The sequence below is a fragment of the Oncorhynchus tshawytscha genome, unplaced genomic scaffold, assembly GCF_018296145.1.
Source record: "Oncorhynchus tshawytscha isolate Ot180627B unplaced genomic scaffold, Otsh_v2.0 Un_contig_3505_pilon_pilon, whole genome shotgun sequence".
Taxonomy (NCBI): domain Eukaryota; kingdom Metazoa; phylum Chordata; class Actinopteri; order Salmoniformes; family Salmonidae; genus Oncorhynchus; species Oncorhynchus tshawytscha.
This window is the reverse complement of record NW_024609673.1, coordinates 253,421-275,000: the sequence shown is the minus strand read 5'-3', so window position 1 is coordinate 275,000 and position 21,580 is coordinate 253,421. Positions and strand designations below refer to the sequence as shown.

The following is a 21,580-nucleotide window of genomic DNA, read 5'->3' as shown; positions in this document are numbered from 1 at the left end:
CCTCCATTCTCCTGTCCCCCATTCTCCTGTCCCCTCCATCCTCCTGTCCCCTCCATCCTCCTGTCCCCTCCATCCTCTTGTCCCCTCCATCCTCTTGTCCACTCCATCCTCTTGTCCACTCCATCCTCCTGCCCCCTGTCCTCCTTCAAAGACAGATGAGATGGATGATGATGGAGCTCGTCCACTGGCTGAGTCTCTGCTCCTGGCCATGGCCGACCTGCTGTTCTGTCCTGACTTCACTGTGAACAGCCACCGGAGAGGACCTGTGAGTACTCTCACCGGATCCAGTGTTCATTCATTTTGATTGAACCTTTATTTTAGCAGGGAGTCTCATTGAGACCAAGGACTCTTATGCAAGGGAGCCCTGCAGCTTAACAATTACACAACAATTACCCAATCACAGCAGCATAGGAAATACACCAAGAAAATACAAAAACACAATGATAAAAAACAACCATATTCCTCAGTAAAGAGGTCTTGAAGTGGGGCGCTGAGAAAAATGTTTGTCTTGTGAGCGAAAACTTGAACCTTGGGAGAATTTTGTGCAACTTCCCGCGTTACAGTGAACATTACGGCTGTACAGTTTTAGACGTAGCCAATAGGCTGTACCGTTACAGTTTTAGACGGTAGCCAATGAACCACTTACAGCACCATGCTGTACCCTGAAGTTTTAGACGGTACCAATGGCTGTACCCTTACAGTTTTAGACGGTAGCCACACAGGCTGTACCCTTACAGTTGTAGACTAGCCAACTGTGCCACAGTTGTAGACACCATGGCTGTACCAACAGTTTTAGACGTAGCCACAGGCTGCACCAGTTTTCTACCAATAGGCTGAACCACAGTTTTAGACAACCATGGCTGTACCCTTACCAATGAACCAAATCAGCACATTTTCACATGGAATAGCTTTTGATTTCTATGATACAGCAGCCTGTAGGTGCTCTACAATACTGAACCACATTGCAGAAACATGCTTTTTACATTACAGAAGGGCTTAACATTCATTTATCATTTGTTTTGTCTGTAACACCATGCACCATGACTGTAAATTGCAAATAACCACTTTACGAAATAAAATGAATGAAAGAATATAAAGAAACCACACAGCACCATGCTCTGACCTGATCTGAAAGCCATTCGCTCGCACCATGCTCTTTGTTGCCAATGAACCACACAGCACCATGCTCTACCAAAGCAGTCCTGGAAAACTCAGCTGAACCCACAGCACCATGCTCTACCAGATGAACCACACAGACACCATGCTCTACCAACTGAACCACACAGCACCATGCTCTACCAACTGAACCACACAATGGGGCGCTCTAAGTTCAACTGAACCACACAGCACCATGCTCTACCAACTGAACCACACAGCACCGTGCTCTACCAACTGAACCACACAGCACCATGCTCTACCAACTGAACCACACAGCACCATGCAACTGAACCACTACCATGCTCTACCAACTGAACCACACAGCACCATGCTCTACCAACTGAACCACACACACCATGCTCTACCAACTGAACCACACAGCACCATGCTCTACCAACTGAACCACACAGCACCATGCTCTACCAACTGAACCACACAGCACCATGCTCTACCAACTGAACCACACAGCACCATGCTCTACCAACTGAACCACACAGCACCATGCTCTACCAACTGAACCACACAGCACCGTGCTCTACCAACTGAACCACACAGCACCATGCTCTACCAACTGAACCACACAGCACCATGCTCTACCAACTGAACCACACAGCACCATGCTCTACCAACTGAACCACACGGCACCATGCTCTACCAACTGAACCACACAGCACCATGCTCTACCAACTGAACCACACAGCACCATGCTCTAACAACTGAACCACACAGCACCATGCTCTACCAACTGAACCACAGCACCATGCTCTACCAACTGAACCACACAGCACCATGCTCTACCAACTGAACCACACAGCACCATGCTCTACCAACTGAACCACACAGCACCATGCTCTACCAACTGAACCACACAGCACCATGCTCTACCAACTGAACCACACAGCACCATGCTCTAACAACTGAACCACATGGCACCATGCTCTACCAACTGAACCACACGGCACCGTGCTCTACCAACTGAACCACACAGCACCATGCTCTACCAACTGAACCACACGGCACCATACCACCTTAGGTCTCTATGTGAAATTGTGCACTGACTCGTTGTTAGCTTCATATGATGTATTCATTGCTTTAGATGACTGAACAGTGATGTGATGGTGTACGGAGCAGTAGTAGCTCTCTCCCAGTAGTTATTGGGATTGATGGTCCCATGATGATGTCACCATCCTACAGGACTCTGTGGAGGACATGCAGACCATAGACAGCTGTGAGTATATCTGGGAGGCAGGGGTGGGGTTCGCCCAGTCCCCCCCACTCAACTACATCCACGACCTCAACAGGTGAGTCACAGTGATGATCACAGTTCTGATGATCCTCTTTCTATCCCCTCTCTCCTCTCTCTCTCTCCTCTCTCTCTCTCTCTCTCTCTCTCTCTCTCTCCCCTCTCTCTCTCTCTCTCTCTCTCTCTCTCTCTCTCTCTCTCTCTCTCTCTCTCTCTCTCTCTCTCTCTCTCTCTCTCTATCTCCTCTCTCTCTCTCTCACTCTCTCTCTCTCTCTCTATCTATGATTTTCACCACTCTCTCTCTCTCTGCTGAGGCTCTCTCTAAACCTGTTTCTCTGAGGCCATGCTAACCTGTTTCTCTGAGGCCATGTACCTCCCTCCCTCCTCAGACAACACCATCCTCAACCCCTGGGTCAGCTTCTTCTGCTCCACAGAGAACAGGTGAGGTGCACACACACACAAACACACAAACACACAAACACACACACACACACACACAAACACACAGACACACCACATCATTTCCCCTCTCTCCATAACTGACACAAGTGATTATTTCCTCCGTCCACCTACCTCAGGCATGCCCTGCCTCTCTTCACCTCCCTGGTAAACGTGGTGTGTGCCTACGACCCGGTGGGCTATGGCATCCCTTACAATCACCTGCTGTTCTCCGACTCCGGGAGCAGCTGGTGGAGCAGGCCGTGCAGATCCTCATCGTCACCCTGGAGCATGATGGAGGAGGTCTGGCCCATCGACCCCCCTCTCCCTCCAGCATGGAGGACCAGGATGTATGGACCCTTCTGTACAGGGGGAGAGTGATGCTGTGTGTGTGTCTCTCTGTCTGTGTGTCTCTCTCTCTGTGTGTGTGTCTCTCTCTCTGTCCCTCTCTCTCTCTCTCTCTCTCTCTCTCTCTCTCTCTCTCTCTCTGTGTCTCTCTGTCTGTGTGTCACTCACATTTAATTCAACATACATTGTGTTAATGATTCACCTGTAGAGACCAGGGCTGCTGCTAACCTGTCATGATACATTGTGTTAGACATTCACCTGTAGAGACCAGGGGCCTGTCATGATACATTGTTAACATTCACCTGTAAGACCAGGGGCCTGACACAATTGTGTTAACATTCACCTGTAGAGACCAGAACAGGGGGTCTGTCATGATACATTGTGTTAACATTCACCTGTAGAGACCAGGGGCCTGTCATGATACATTGTGTTAACATTCACCTGTAGAGACCAGGGGCCTGTCATGATACATTGTGTTAACATTCACCTGTAGAGACCAGGGGTCTGTCATGATACATTGTGTTAACATTCACCTTCAGAGACCAGGGGTCTGTCATGATACATTGTGTTAACATTCACCTGTAGAGACCAGGGGTCTGTCATGATACATTGTGTTAACATTCACCTGTAGAGACCAGGGGTCTGTCATGATACATTGTGTTAACATTCACCTGTAGAGACCAGGGGTCTGTCATGATACATTGTGTTAACATTCACCTGTAGAGACCAGGGGTCTGTCATGATACATTGTGTTAACATTCACCTGTAGAGACCAGGGGTCTGTCATGATACATTGTGTTAACATTCACCTGTAGAGACCAGGGGTCTGTCATGATACATTGTGTTAACATTCACCTGTAGAGACCAGGGGTCTGTCATGATACATTGTGTTAACATTCACCTGTAGAGACCAGGGGTCTGTCATGATACATTGTGTTAACATTCACCTGTAGAGACCAGGGGCCTGTCATGATACATTGTGTTAACATTCACCTGTCAGAGACCAGGGGTCTGTCATGATACATTGTGTTAACATTCACCTGTAGAGACCAGGGGTCTGTCATGATACATTGTGTTAACATTCACCTGTAGAGACCAGGGGCCTGTCATGATACATTGTGTTAACATTCACCTGTAGAGACCAGGGGCTGTCATGATACATTGTGTTAACATTCACCTGTAGAGACCAGGGGCCTGTCATGATACATTGTGTTAACATTCACCTGTAGAGACCAGGGGTCTGTCATGATACATTGTGTTAACATTCACCTGTAGAGACCAGGGGTCTGTCATGATACATTGTGTTAACATTCACCTGTAGAGACCAGGGGTCTGTCATGATACATTGTGTTAACATTCACCTGTAGAGACCAGGGGCCTGTCATGATACATTGTGTTAACATTCACCTGTCAGAGACCAGGGGTCTGTCATGATACATTGTGTTAACATTCACCTGTAGAGACCAGGGGCCTGTCATGATACATTGTGTTAACATTCACCTGTAGAGACCAGGGGTCTGTCATGATACATTGTGTTAACATTCACCTGTAGAGACCAGGGGTCTGTCATGATACATTGTGTTAACATTCACCTGTAGAGACCAGGGGTCTGTCATGATACATTGTGTTAACATTCACCTGTAGAGACCAGGGGCCTCTGTCATGATACATTGTGTTAACATTCACCTGTAGAGACCAGGGGCCTGTCATGATACATTGTGTTAACATTCACCTGTAGAGACCAGGGGTCTGTCATGATACATTGTGTTAACATTCACCTGTAGAGACCAGGGGCCTGTCATGATACATTGTGTTAACATTCACCTGTAGAGACCAGGGGTCTGTCATGATACATTGTGTTAACATTCACCTGTAGAGACCAGGGGACCTGTCATGATACATTGTGTTAACATTCACCTGTAGAGACCAGGGGCCTGTCATGATACATTGTGTTAACATTCACCTGTAGAGACCAGGGGTCTGTCATGATACATTGTGTTAACATTCACCTGTAGAGACCAGGGGTCTGTCATGATACATTGTGTTAACATTCACCTGTAGAGACCAGGGGCCTGTCATGATACATTGTGTTAACATTCACCTGTAGAGACCAGGGGTCTGTCATGATACATTGTGTTAACATTGTGTTAACCATTCACCTTCAGAGACCAGGGGTCTGTCATGATACATTGTGTTAACATTCACCTGTAGAGACCAGGGGCCTGTCATGATACATTGTGTTAACATTCACCTGTAGAGACCAGGGGTCTGTCATGATACATTGTGTTAACATTCACCTGTAGAGACCAGGGGTCTGTCATGATACATTGTGTTAACATTCACCTGTAGAGACCAGGGGTCTGTCATGATACATTGTGTTAACATTCACCTGTAGAGACCAGGGGTCTGTCATGATACATTGTGTTAACATTCACCTGTAGAGACCAGGGGTCTGTCATGATACATTGTGTTAACATTCACCTTCAGAGACCAGGGGCCTGTCATGATACATTGTGTTAACATTCACCTGTAGAGACCAGGGGCTGTCATGATACATTGTGTTAACATTCACCTGTAGAGACCAGGGGCCTGTCATGATACATTGTGTTAACATTCACCTGTAGAGACCAGGGGTCTGTCATGATACATTGTGTTAACATTCACCTGTAGAGACCAGGGGCCTGTCATGATACATTGTGTTAACATTCACCTGTAGAGACCAGGGGCCTGTCATGATACATTGTGTTAACATTCACCTGTAGAGACCAGGGGCCTGTCATGATACATTGTGTTAACATTCACCTGTAGAGACCAGGGGTCTGTCATGATACATTGTGTTAACATTCACCTGTAGAGACCAGGGGTCTGTCATGATACATTGTGTTAACATTCACCTGTAGAGACCAGGGGTCTGCCTACATTGTCATTCACCTGTAGGACCAGGGGCCTGTCAGTTCAGTTGCTGTTACATAATTTTTCTCTCCGTCTCTCTGCAGTCTGTGGGCCCTGACAATCTGTTTGTAAACTACCTTTCAAGAATTCACAGGGAAGAGGTACAGTCATTTTTCTTCTTGTCATATTTTTCACACATTTCAAAGCAAATCAAATCAAATTGTATTTGTCACATGCACCGAATACAACAGGTGTAGATCTTACAGTGAAATGCTTACTTTCAAGCCCTTAACCAACAATGCAGTTCAAGACATAGATTTAGAAAAATATTTACTAAATAAACTAAAGTAAAAAATTTAACACAATAAAATGGCTACAATAAAATGACTGTAGTCCGGGTGGCCATTTGATGAATTGTTCAGCAGTTTTATAGCTTGGAGGTTGTTCAGCAGTTTTATAGCTTGGAGGTAGAAGCTGTTAAGGAGCCTATTGGACCTAGACATCCTCCTTTAAATGGTGCATTACATGTAGACTGAATGCTACACTGTTTTAGTTGTGAGGAATGTTCAGTCTCATTTAACCAGGCTACATTACAAGTGCAGCCGTGTCAAAAGACCCTAGTCTAAAGGTCTCACCCTAGTTTAAAGGTCTCACCCTAGTCTGAAAGGTCTGACCCTAGTCTGAAGGTCTGACCCTAGTCTAAAGGTCTGACCCCAGTCTAAAGGTCTGACCCTAGTCTGAAGGTTTGACCCTAGTCTAAAGGTTGGACCCTAGTCTGAAGGTCTGACCCTAGTCTGAAGGTCTGACCCTAGTCTAAAGGTCTGACCCTAGTCTAAAGGTCTGACCCTAGTCTGAAGGTCTGACTCTAGTCTAAAGGTCTGACCCTAGTCTAAAGGTCTGACCCTAGTCTGAAGGTCTGACCCTAGTCTAAAGGTCTGACCCTAGTCTAAAGGTCTGACCCTAGTCTGAAGGTCTGACCCTAGTCTAAAGGTCTGACCCTAGTCTAAAGGTCTGACCCTAGTCTAAAGGTCTGACCCTAGTCTAAAGGTCTGACCCTAGTCTAAAGGTTTGACCCTAGTCCAAAGGTCTGACCCTAGTCTGAAGGTCTGACTCTAGTCTGAAGGTCTCACCCTAGTCTAAAGGTCATGTGACCCCCCAGTAGGACTATTACTTTGTAGTTCTCTCTTATTTGTAGTTCTCTCTTCTTTGTAGGTTCTCTCTTCTTTGTAGTTCTATTTTCTTTGTAGTTCTATTTTCGTTATAGTTCTCTCTTCTTTGTAGTTCTCTCTTCTTTGTAGTTCTCTCTTCGTTGTAGTTCTATCTTCTTTGTAGTTCTCTTTCGTTGTAGTTCTATCTTCTTTGTAGTTCTCTCTTCTTTGTAGTTCTATCTTCTTTGTAGTTCTCTCTTCTTTGTAGTTCTCTCTTCTTTGTAGTTCTCTCTTCTTTGTAGTTCTCTTTCTTTGTAGTTCTCTCTTCTTTGTAGTTCTCTCTTCGTTGTAGTTCTCTCTTCTATCATGTTTACACGCTTTCTCCTCTAATGGTACATCACAAGTGCAGCTTTGCTATGTGAACAGACGTTGGTCTAAAGCTCTCAAATGAAGATGTGAACCTCAAAGCCTGCTTGTGTCCCTCTCCAGGACTATGACTTTGTGTTGAAGGGACTGGCTCGCCTGTTGGTAAACCCTCTGATGCAGACCTACCTGCCCAACTCCACCAAGAAGATCCAGTTTCACCAGGAGCTGCTGGTGCTCTTCTGGAAGCTCTGTGACTTCAATAAGGTCATTTATAATATATTATTATTGTACATTACTGTCATATTATATATTATAATAAGGTAGGAGACTAGCCTGATCCCAGATCTGTGTTATTCCTTACCATCCTGTAGGAGTGCTAAGCTATACAGCACAAACAGATCTAGGACCAGGCTGGTAGGAAACCATACAGGTTGTTATTGTGTGGACTGTATTCGATTGAGCCACGTTAAATTAGAAAAAAACAAACATTTTAGCTAGATGCACCTTCTGACATTATCATCATCAGTGAATACACAACAGGTAGAAGACAGGTACATACATAATATATCATATTGACATAATCAGTGAATAGACAACAGGTAGAAGACGGGTACGTTTGAAGTCGGAATTTTACATACACTTAGGTTGGAGTCATTAAAACTTGTTTTTAAACCACTCCACAAATGTCTTGTTAACAAACTATAGTTTTGGCAAGTCGGTTAGTACATCTACTTTGTGCATGACACACGTCATTTTTCCAACAATTGTTTACAGACAGATTATTTCACTTCTAATTCACTGTATCACAATTCCAGTGGGTCAGAAGTTTACATACACTAAGTTGACTGTGCCTTTAAACAGCTTGGAAAATTCCAGAAAATTATGTCATGGCTTTAGAAGCTTCTGATAGGCAAATTGACATCATTTGAGTCAACTGGAGGTGTACCTGTGGATGTACTTCAAGGCCTACCTTCAAATTCAGTGCCTCTTTCCTTGGCATCATGGGAAAATCAAAAGAAATCAGCCAAGACCTCAGAAAAAAATTGTAGACCTCCACAAGTCTGGTTCATCCTTGGGAGCAAGTTCCAAATCCCTGAAGGTACCACGTTCGCCTGTACAAACAATAGTACACAAGTATAAACACCATGGAACCACAAAGCCGTCATACCGCTCAGCAAGGAGACGCGTTCTGTCTCCTAGAGATGAACGTACTTTGGTGTGAAATGTGCAAATGAATCCCAGAACAACAGCAAAGGACCTTGTGAAGATGCTGGAGGAAACAGGGACAATAGTATCTATATCCACAGTAAAACGAGTCCTCTATCGACTTAACCTGAAAGGCTGCTCAGCAAGGTAGAAGCCACGGTTTGCAACTGCACATGGGGACAAAGATCATACTTTTTGGAGAAATGTCCTCTGGTCTGATGAAACAACAATAGTACTGTTTGGCCATAATGACCATTGTTATGTTTGGAGGAAAAGGGGAGGCTTGCAAGCCGAAGAACACCATCCCAACCGTGAAATAAGGTGGTAGCATCATGTTGTGGGGTTGCTTTGCTGCAGGAGGGATTGGTGCACTTCACAAAATAGATGGCATCATGAGGTAGGAAAATTATGTGGATAGATTGAAGCAACATCTCAAGACATCAGTCAGGAAGTTAAAGCTTGGTCGAAAATGGGTCTTCCAAATGGACAATGACCCCAAGCATACTCCCAAAGTTCTGGCAAAATGGCTTAAGGACAACAAAGTCAAGGTATTGGAGTGGCCATCACAAAGCCCTGACTTCAATCCCATAGAGAATGTGTAGACAGAACTGAAAAAGTGTGTGCGAGCAAGGAGGCCAACAAACCTGACTCAGTTACACCAGCTCTGTCAGGAGGAATGGGCCAAAATTCACCCAACTTATTGTGGGAAGCTTGTGGAAGGCTACCCAAAACATTTGACCCAAGTTAAACAATTTAAAGGCAATGCTACCAAATACTAATTGAGTTTATGTAAACTTCTGACCCACTGGGAATGTGATGAAAGAAATTAAAACTGAAATAAATCACTCTCTACCATTATTCTGACATTTCATATTCTTAAAATAAAGTGGTGATCCTAACTGACCTTGTGAAAAACTGAGTTTAAATGTATTTGGCTAAGGTGTATGTAAACTTCCGACTTCAACTGTACATACATAATATACCATATTTACATCATCAGTGAATACACAAAATGTAGAAGACAGGTACAAACATAATATACCATATTGACAGTAATGTTACATTTAGTAGCCGAGATGATCAAAATCTTCATTGAAGATTAAAAGAGTCAAAATAGAATAGAGGAATAGCCTACCCTCAACAGAGATAGAATAGAGGAATAGCCTACCCTCAACAGAGATAGAATAGAGGAATAGAATAGAGGAATAGCCTGCCCTCAACAGAGATAGAATAGAGGAATAGCCTACCCTCAACAGAGATAGAATAGAGGAATAGCCTACCCTCAACAGAGATAGAATAGAGGAATAGCCTACCCTCAACAGAGATAGAATAGAGGAATAGCCGACCCTCAACAGAGATAGAATAGAGGAATAGCCTGCCCTCAACAGAGAAACAAACATGCATCACATTCTAATAACCCATACCACCGTCTCTCTGCCCATCACAGAAGTTCCTATTCTTTGTTTTGAAGAGCAGTGATGTTCTGGACATCTTGGTACCCATCCTCTTCTACCTTAATGACGCCCGGGCCGACCAGTGTGAGTATAGTCTGTAGACACACACACACACGGATAGACCTATCCTATGAATGATGGCAGGGTGTGAGTATAGTCTGTAGACACACACACACGGATAGACCTATCCTATGAATGATGGCAGGGTGTGAGTATAGTCTGTAGACACACACACACACGGATAGACCTATCCTATGAATGATGGCAGGGTGTGAGTATAGTTTGTAGGGACTGGAATATACTACGTATCTGTCTGTAGGGACTGGAATAAACTATATATATATATCTGTAGGGACTGGAATAAACTATATATATATCTGTAGGGACTGGAATATACTATATATCTGTCTGTAGGGACTGGAATAAACTATATTTATATCTGTAGGGACTGGAATAAACTATATATCTGTCTGTAGGGACTGGAATATACTATATATCTGTCTGTAGGGACTGGAATATACTATATATCTGCCTGTAGGGACTGGAATATACTATATATCTGTCTGTAGGGACTGGAATATACTACATATCTGTCTGTAGGGACTGGAATATACTATATATATGTCTGTAGGGACTGGAATATACTATATATCTGTCTGTAGGGACTGGAATATACTATATATCTGTCTGTAGGGACTGGAATATACTACATATCTGTCTGCAGGGACTGGAATATACTATATATCTGTCTGTAGGGACTGGAATATACTACATATCTGTCTGTAGGGACTGGAATATACTATATATGTCTGTAGGGACTGGAATATACTATATATATGTCTGTAGGGACTGGAATATACTATATATCTGTCTGTAGGGACTGGAATATACTATATATCTGTCTGTAGGGACTGGAATATACTACATATCTGTCTGTAGGGACTGGAATATACTATATATCTGTCTGTAGGGACTGGAATATACTATATATCTGTCTGTAGGGACTGGAATATACTATATATCTGTCTGTAATGGCTGTGAATGTGTGCTTTATTAACGTATACCTTGGTAATGGTTTTAGTGATTGTCTCTCGCTCTTGTGTGTGTGTGTGTGTGTGTTTCTGCTACAGCCCGTGTGGGTCTCATGCACATCGGTGTCTTCATCCTGCTACTGCTGAGTGGAGAGAGGAACTTTGGCGTGCGTCTCAACAAGCCCTACTCTGTCCACGTACCTATGGACATCCCAGTGTTTACAGGGACCCACGCCGACCTACTCATAGTAGTAAGACTCTGCCATACAAGTTACAGTAGGTGACAGCATAGATATAGAATGAATAGAATATATCTCTGTGGAATACAGTGTGACTGTAGCAAATGGATTAGTTCTGCAGGCAATATGACATTTTCTGTGATCTGCCTCTGTGTGTTAAATAAAAAGCCTCAGTTATAGCTTAGTGTCTTTATTACACTTTGATTCAAATAGTATTTCATTCAAATATTTGTAATTGAGCCTGGAGTGCCAAATGGGCGGGGTTCTCTCTATTGGGACTCTCCCATTGGTTCCATTGCGCCAAGCAAGATCAATGAAACGCAGATAAAGCATTTGAATGGAAACAAATATTATTTGAATCCAGGTCCTATAGAAATATAATTGCTACAACAGACATTCAAGTCAATAAATGTTCTCTGATGGGTGGCTTGACGGCGATTGAGTGTACCCATAAGTGTTCCAGTCAAATTGCCCTTGTCCCTTCTAGTAATTCTATCTCTATGTCTGTACCTCTGTGTGATCTCCAGGTGTTCCACAAGATCATCACCAGCGGCCACCAGCGTCTACAGCCTCTTTTTGACTGCCTGCTCACCATCGTAGTGAATGGCGAGTATCTCTGCACTGGCTCCATCTGCTGGTCAAATATGCACATGGTTCTTTATTTATTTATTCAACCTTCATTTAACCAGGAAAGTCCCATTGAGAAACGTAGTCTATTTTACAAAAGAGACCTGGCCAAGAAGGCAGCAGTAGTCATTACAGCGTTACAACGTTACATTACAGCAGTAGTCATGACAGTGTTACATTACAGCAGTAGTCATTACAGCGTTACATTACAGCAGTAGTCATTACAGTGTTACATTACAGCAGTAGTCATTACAGTGTTACATTACAGCAGTAGTCATTACAGCGTTACATTATAGTGTTACATTACAGCAGTAGTCATTACAGTAGTCATACATTACAGCGTTACATTACAGCAGTAGTCATTACAGTGTTACAGTGTTACATTACAGCAGTAGTCATTACAGCATTACAGCGTTACATTACAGCAGTAGTCATTACAGTGTTACATTACAGCAGTAGTCATTACAGCAGTAGTCATTACAGTAATCATTACAGCGTTACAGCAGTAGTCATTACAGTGTTACATTACAGCAGTAGTCATTACAGTGTTACATTACAGCAGTAGTCACAGCAGTAGTCATTACAGTGTTACATTACAGCGTTACATTACAGCAGTAGTCATTACAGTGTTACATTACAGCGTTACATTACAGCAGTAGTCATTACAGTGTTACATTACAGCAGTTACATTACAGCAGTAGTCATTACAGTGTTACATTACAGCATTACATTACAGCAGTAGTCATTACAGTGTTACATTACAGCAGTAGTCATTACAGCGTTACATTACAGCAGTAGTCATTACAGCGTTACATTACAGCGTTACATTACAGCAGTAGTCATTACAGTGTTACATTACAGCGTTACATTACAGCAGTAGTCATTACAGTGTTACATTACAGCGTTACATTACAGCAGTAGTCATTACAGCGTTACATTACAGCACATTACAGCAGAAGTCATTACAGCGTTACATTACAGCAGTAGTCATTACAGCAGTAGTCATTACAGTGTTACATTACAGCAGTAGTCATTACAGCGTTACATTACAGCAGTAGTCATTACTTACAGCGTTACATTACAGCAGTAGTCATTACAGCATTACATTACAGCAGTAGTCATTACAGCGTTACATTACAGCAGTAGTCATTACAGCGTTACATTACAGCAGTAGTCATTACAGTGTTACATTATAGCAGTAGTCATTACAGTGTTACATTACATCAGTAGTCATTACAGTGTTACATTACAGCAGTAATCATTACAGCATTACATTACAGCAGTAGTCATTACAGTGTTACATTACAGCAGTAGTCATTACAGTGTTACATTACAGCAGTAGTCATTACAGTGTTACATTACAGCAGTTACATTACAGCAGTAGTCATAGTCATTACAGTGTTACATTACAGCAGTAGTCATTACAGTGTTACATTACAGCAGTAGTCATTACAGTGTTACATTACAGCAGTAGTCATTACAGTGTTACATTACAGCAGTAGTCATTACAGTGTTACATTACAGCAGTAATCATTACAGTGTTACATTACAGTAGTCAATGTTACATTACATTACAGTGTTACATTTACAGCAGTAGTCATTACAGTGTTACATTACAGCAGTAGTCATTACAGTGTTACATTACAGCAGTAGTCATTACAGTGTTACATTACAGCAGTAGTCATTACAGCGTTACATTACAGCAGTAGTCATTACAGTGTTACAGTAGTCATTACAGTGTTACATTACAGCAGTAGTCATTACAGTGTTACATTACAGCAGTAGTCATTACAGTGTTACATTACAGCAGTAGTCATTACAGCGTTACATTACAGCAGTAGTCATTACAGTGTTACATTACAGTGTTACATTACAGCAGTAGTCATTACAGTGTTACATTACAGCAGTAGTCATTACAGCAGTAGTCATTACAGTGTTACATTACAGCGTTACATTACAGCAGTAGTCATTACAGTGTTACATTACAGCAGTAGTCATTACAGTGTTACATTACAGCGTTACATTACAGCAGTAGTCATTACAGCATTACATTACAGCAGTAGTCATTACAGTGTTACAGCGTTACATTACAGCAGTAAGTCATTACAGCAGTTACAGCGTTAGTCATTACAGCAGTAGTCATTAGCGTTACATTACAGCAGTAGTCATTACAGCGTTACATTACAGCAGTAGTCATTACAGCAGTAGTCATTACAGCGTTACATTACAGCAGTAGTCATTACAGTGTTACATTATAGCAGTAGTCATTACAGTGTTACATTACAGCAGTAGTCATTACAGTGTTACATTACAGCAGTAGTCATTACAGTGTTACATTACAGCAGTAGTCATTACAGCGTTACATTACAGCGTTACATTACAGCAGTAGTCATTACAGTGTTACAGTGTTACATTACAGCAGTAGTCATTACAGTGTTACAGTGTTACATTACAGCAGTAGTCATTACAGTGTTACATTACAGCAGTAGTCATTACAGTGTTACATTACAGCAGTAGTCATTACAGTGTTACATTACAGCAGTAGTCATTACAGTGTTACATTACAGCAGTAGTCATTACAGTGTTACAACATTTAAAACATACAGTAGGCTATAGCAATCGTGTTACACAGCAACACGTCATCATGTGACGCATAGTCCGGTCCAGCAGTAGAAACAGTGTTACTTACAGCAGTAGTCATTACTTTTTGTAAGTCTCAGCCATTACACAGAAAGTTCTGAGGTATTGAACAGTTTACAATATTACATTACTTTGGGACAGTCCCATTACATTACAGATCACCTTAAACACCCAAACAGATGTACTCATTAAGTCATTCTGTTAGATGCTGTACATGCATATTGAGATGTTACTTGCTTTTTAGTCTAGCTAGTCATTACAGTGTTACTACAGCATCTGTGTGTTACAAGCAGTAGTCATTACAGTATCTCTACAAATGAATCCTCCTCCAGCAGTAGTCATTACAGTGTTACCACAGTGTCTCCAGTGTTACATTACCTGTCAACAGTGTTACAGTGTTACTCCTAGTCCCTTACTCCAGTGTTACCACAGTAGTCTCACTTACAGCTGTCATTACAGTGTTACATTACAGCTAGTCATTACAGTGTTACCCATCAGTAGGCTACTCCACAGTGTCATCCCTGCCTGAATGACATCTACTCCTCCCTCTCCTCCAGTGTCTTCCCATACCTGAAGTCCCTCCTCCTCCAAACAGATGTACTCCTCCACAGTGTCTCTTTTAGTCTAGCCTGTGGTCAATGACTCCTCAAATGAATCCTCCCTCTCCTCCAGTGTCTCCCTACCTGAATGACTCCTCCTCCCTCTCCTCCACAGTGTCTCACTACCTGAATGACTCCTCCTCCCTCTCCTCCACAGTGTCTCCCTACCTGAATGACTCCTCCTCCCTCTCCTCCACAGTGTCTCCCTACCTGAATGACTCCTCCGCCTTCTCCTCCACAGTGTCTCCCTACCTGAATGACTCCTCCTCCCTCTCCTCCAGTGTCTCCCTACCTGAATGACTCCTCCTCCCTCTCCTCCACAGTGTCTCCCTACCTGAATGACTCCTCCTCCCTCTCCTCCACAGTGTCTCCCTACCTGAATGACTCCTCCTCCCTCTACTCCACAGTGTCTCCCTACCTGAATGACTCCTCCTCCCTCTCCTCCACCAGTGTCTCCCTACCTGAATGACTCCTCCTCCCTCTCCTCCACAGTGTCTCCCTACCTGAATGACTTCTCCTCCCTCTACTCCACAGTGTCTCCCTACCTGAATGACTTCTCCTCCCTCTACTCCACAGTGTCTCCCTACCTGAATGACTTCTCCTCCCTCTACTCCACAGTGTCTCCCTACCTGAATGACTCCTCCTCCCTCTACTCCACAGTGTCTCCCTACCTGAATGACTTCTCCTCCCTCTACTCCACAGTGTCTCCCTACCTGAATGACTTCTCCTCCCTCTCCTCCACAGTGTCTCCCTACCTGAATGACTCCTCCTCCCTCTCCTCCAGTGTCTCCCTACCTGAATGACTCCTCCTCCCTCTCCTCCACAGTGTCTCCCTACCTGAATGACTTCTCCTCCCTCTACTCCAGTGTCTCCCTACCTGAATGACTCCTCCTCCCTCTCCTCCACAGTGTCTCCCTACCTGAATGACTTCTCCTCCCTCTCCTCCACAGTGTCTCCCTACCTGAATGACTCCTCCTCCCTCTCCTCCACAGTGTCTCCCTACCTGAATGACTCCTCCTCCCTCTACTCCACAGTGTCTCCCTACCTGAATGACTCCTCCTCCCTCTACTCCACAGTGTCTCCCTACCTGAATGACTCCTCCTCCCTCTCCTCCACAGTGTCTCACTACCTGAATGACTCCTCCTCCTTCTCCTCCACAGTGTCTCCCTACCTGAATGACTCCTCCTCCTTCTCCTCCACAGTGTCTCCCTACCTGAATGACTCCTCCTCCCTCTCCTCCACAGTGTCTCCCTACCTGAATGACTTCTCCTCCCTCTACTCCACAGTGTCTCCCTACCTGAATGACTTCTCCTCCCTCTCCTCCACAGTGTCTCCCTACCTGAATGACTTCTCCTCCCTCTACTCCACAGTGTCTCCCTACCTGAATGACTTCTCCTCCCTCTACTCCACAGTGTCTCCCTACCTGAATGACTTCTCCTCCCTCTACTCCACAGTGTCTCCCTACCTGAATGACTCCTCCTCCCTCTCCTCCACAGTGTCTCCCTACCTGAATGACTCCTCCTCCCTCTCCTCCACAGTGTCTCCCTACCTGAATGACTTCTCCTCCCTCTCCTCCACAGTGTCTCCCTACCTGAAGAGTCTGTCAATGGTGGCAGCCAACAAACTGCTCCACCTCTTGGAAGCCTTCTCCACCAACTGGTTCCTCTTCTCTGCCTCCCAGAACCACCATCTTGTCTTCTTCCTGCTGGAGGCCTTCAACAACATCATCCAGTACCAGTTTGATGGTGAGAGGACCAGTGTTTACCCAGCCTGCTCCTCTCAGAACAGGTTACATGTCTGACTCCGTAGAATAGCATAAGACTGTGTTTAGTCCTGCCAGAGTCTGGTCTGTTGGTATTGCTGCTGACTCTGGACCACAGATACCGGCTAGTGACGGGGGTTTGAGTCTGTCTCTGCCACTCTCCTACCTGGGCCCCTCTATAATCTATTTCCAGGCTCTCAATTCCTCACTGTTCCATGGAAAAATAAATACAATATGACAGGGAATTGTATTTAGTCTATTTATATGTTTCTTACTTTCTGTGGGTTCAGTCAGTAGAAGGACTATTCACTGCCTGCCTTTGATGTGCTGCTGTGTCGTATCAATATAACCCTCATAATCCCTTACTCTTAAATCTTCCAGGAAACTGTAACCTAGTCTACGCCATTATCCGCAAACGCAACTTGTTCCATCAGTTGGCCAACCTGCCGTCCGACCCCGCCTCCATCAGAAGGCCTTGCTGAGAAGAAAGTCACCGGATGCCATCACCGGCATCTCCCGTACCAGCTCCCAGGAAACGGTGTCCATGGAGGGTTCCCGTCCGGCCGTCCCCCCCGAGCCAGGAACGCTGAAGACCAGCCTGGTCGCTATACCAGGTGCACCACCGATCTATAACTATAACAACTTATGTACAGTGCCTTCGGAAAGTATTCAGACCCCTTGACTTTATCCACATTTTGTTAGGTTACAGCCTTATTCTAAAATTGATTAAATCATTTTTTCCCTCATTAATTTACACACAATACCCTATAATAACAAAGAAAAAAGTTTTTTATACATTTTTGCTAATTTATAAAAAATTGAAATTAGATATTACATTTACATAAGTATTCAGACCCTTAAACTCTTAGTTGAAGCACCTTTGGCAGCGATTACAGCCTCAAGTCTTCTTGGGTATGACTCTACAAGCTTGGTACACCTGTATTTGGGAGTTTCTCCCATTCTTCACTGTAGATCCTCTGTAGATCCTCTCTTATTTGTATTTCACCTTTATTTAACCAGGCAGGCCAGTTGAGAACAAGTTCTCATTTACAACTGCAACCTGGCCAAGATAAAGCAATGCCTCTATCAGGTTGAATGGGGAGCAATGCTGCACAGCTATATTCATGTCTCTCCAAAGATGTTAGGTCGGGTTCAAGTCCGGACTGTGGCTGGGCCACTCAAGGACATTCAGAGACTTGTCCCAAAGCCAGTCCTGCGTTGTCTTGGCTGCTTAGCGTCGTTGTCCTGTTGGAAGGTGAACCTTCACCCCAGTCTGAGGTCCTAAGCGTTCTGGAGCAGGTTTTCATCAAGGATCTCCGTTCATCTTTGCCTCAATCCTGACTAGTCTCCTAGATCCTGCCACTGGAAAACATCCCCACAGCATGAAGCTGCCACCACCATGCTTCACCGTAGGGATGGTGCCAGGTTTCCTCCAGACGTGAAGCTTGCTATTAGTTCAATCTTGGTTTCATCAGATCAGAGAATCTTGTTTCTCATGGTCTGAGAGTCTTTAGTGGTCATTTGGCAAACTCCAAGCGGGCTGCCCTGTGCCGTTTACTGAGGAGTGGCTTCCGTCTGGCCACTCTACCATAAAGGCCTAATTAGTGTACTGCTGCAGAGATTGTTGTCCTTCTGGAAGCTTCTCCCATCTCCAGAGAGGAACTCTAGAGCTCTGTCAGGGTTCTTAGTCACCTCCCTGATCAAGCCCTTTCTCCCCCGATTGCTCAGTTTTGCCGGGTGGCCAGCTCTAGGAAGAGTCTTTGGTGGTTCTTAACTTCTTCCATTTAAGAATGATGGAGGCCACTGTGTTCTTGGGGACCTTCAATGCTGCAGAAATGTTTTGGTACCCTTCCTAGATCTGTGCCTCGACACAATCCAGTCTCTGGAGCTCTACTGACAATTCCTTCGACCTCATGGCTTGATATTTGCTCTGACATGCACTGTCAATTGTGGGACCTTATAGAGACAGGTGTGTGCCTTTCCAAATCATGTCCAATCAATTGGATTTTACACAGGTGGACTCCAATCAAGTTGTAGAAACATCTCAAGGATGATCAATGGAAACAGGATACAGCTGAGCTCAAATCCGAGTCTCGTAGCGAAGGGTCTGAATACTTCTGTAAACAATGTATTTCTGTTGTATTTTATTTCTTTCATATTTTTTTTTACTGCAACATTTTCTCTCAGCTCCATGGCAGAATATGTAGAATCGCTGGAAATTAGTTTTGTAACCAACATTTCCTCTCAGCTCCATGGCAGAATATGTAGAATCGCTGGAAATTAGTTTTGTAACCAACATTTCCTCTCAGCTCTATGGCAGAATATATAGAATCGCTGGAAAAGTGCTTTAAAATTGCACCATTTTCTCTCAGCTACATAGCAAAATGTGTAGAATTGCAGGAAATTAACTTTAAAATGGCAAAAATGTATCTCTGGTCTATGGACAAATACTGAGAATTGCAATAACTACTGTATCTATAACTACTATCTGAACACTACCAGGATTCTATGCCAGATACACAACCTATCTATAACTACTATCTGAACACTACTAGGTACAATAACTACTGTATCTATAACTACTATCTGAACACTACTAGGTACAATAACTACTGTATCTATAACTACTATCTGAACACTACCAGGTACAATAACTACTGTATCTATAACTACTATCTGAACACGACCAGGATTCTATACCAGGTACACAACCTATCTATAACTACTATCTGAACACTACTAGGTACAATAACTACTGTATCTATAACTACTATCTGAACACGACCAGGATTCTATACCAGATACACAACCTATCTATAACTACTATCTGAACACTACCTGGTACAATAACTACTGTATCTATAACTACTATCTGAACACTACTAGGATTCTATACCAGGTACACAACTGTTACTGTAATTTAATTATACCAATATGTATTCATTAATTGAATTCCTTTAATCTGTTTTATGAGAATTTGTAAGATTCTTGTTTGCATAAAATAGACGGAGACCAGTCTTTTCAATAATAGGTAACAGAATTTATTCTCGGAGCGCGCTGCCATGTTACCACGAGCAACCACAAGCAACAGTTTATATATATATATATATATATATATATATATATATATATATATATATATATATATATATATATCTGACCCCCTAGCACATACACAGGACACACAACATAACTGAATTAACTTTTGACCCCTCACCATTATCGATCACCACTTAGCTGACAGTTCTAATTAACAGAAAACCTAGGAATGCACTCACAGCCTTGTCTAAAACACCCCAGAGCTCAGTTTCGTCGGTTCAACCATAGGTTAACTACCTTATCTGCTTACTTAATCCACAACCCATTTGTTTCTGCCTAGTTGGAATGGTGTTCATTAACTTTAATTACTCCTTGTCCGTGTCACACAATCCCTTCTTATGAACTCATATTGTTAATCAGATATAATAAAACAGTAAAGTTTACTTAGCTACAGTTCCATTTAAAATGATTTGTTCAGTCATTTAATCATAATTTTCCTAACAACAACCTATCTATAACTACTATCTGAACACTGCCAGGTACAATAACTATTGTATCTATAACTGCTATCTGAACACTACTTTGGTACAATAACTACTGTATCTATAACTACTATCTGAACACTACCAGGTACAATAACTACTGTATCTATAACTACTATCTGAACACGACCAGGATTCTATACCAGGTACACAACTGCACCTCCCCCATATGGACTCTCTCAACACAACAGTTATCATCCAGTGGGGTGTCATAGTTTTGTATGAACTGACATATAGCGTCAGTCCCTTCAGGACCACAAAGGAAATAAAACTCTGTCTTTATTGTGCTATCTCTGTCACGTTCGGAGCACCTTTGTACTGTGTGGATTGTTTTACTGTGCAGTCAAATCAATCCCTGTCTGCAGCCATTGACAAACTGACTGAGAAGTCTCAGGTGTCAGAGGATGGCACTATGATCTCTGTGCTGAAGATGGAGCATTCACACGCGTCACACCACACACTCCAGGCTGACCACACAACCCAGGCTGACCACACACCCCAGGCTGACCACACACCCCAGGCTGACCACACACCCCAGGCTGTCCACGGCGCCATTGTAGGGGCCAGCGACACAGAGTCTGTTTCTGGAAGGGACAATGAGGTAAGTGTGTGTGTGTGTGCGTGCGTGCGTGCGTATGTGTGTGCGTGCGTGCGTGCGTGCGTATGTGTGTGCGTGCGTGTGTGCGTGCGTGTGTCAGTCATCAGTGTTCTATGTTCTCAGGATGTTTTCTACACTGAGGCAGAGATGGAGAGAAGGCGCATGTCAAGCACATCATCCACCATCTCCTGTACCTCTCAGTCTCACTGGGCCCCTACACCAGACTGGGTGAGTAGGTATCAATCTCACT

General features: G+C 43.5%; 1 pseudogene; it reads left to right on the top strand.

Moving 5' to 3' along the window:
- LOC112239760 overlaps positions 1–21,580 on the top strand; it is a 36,777-nt pseudogene that overhangs the window by 13,497 nt on the left and 1,700 nt on the right.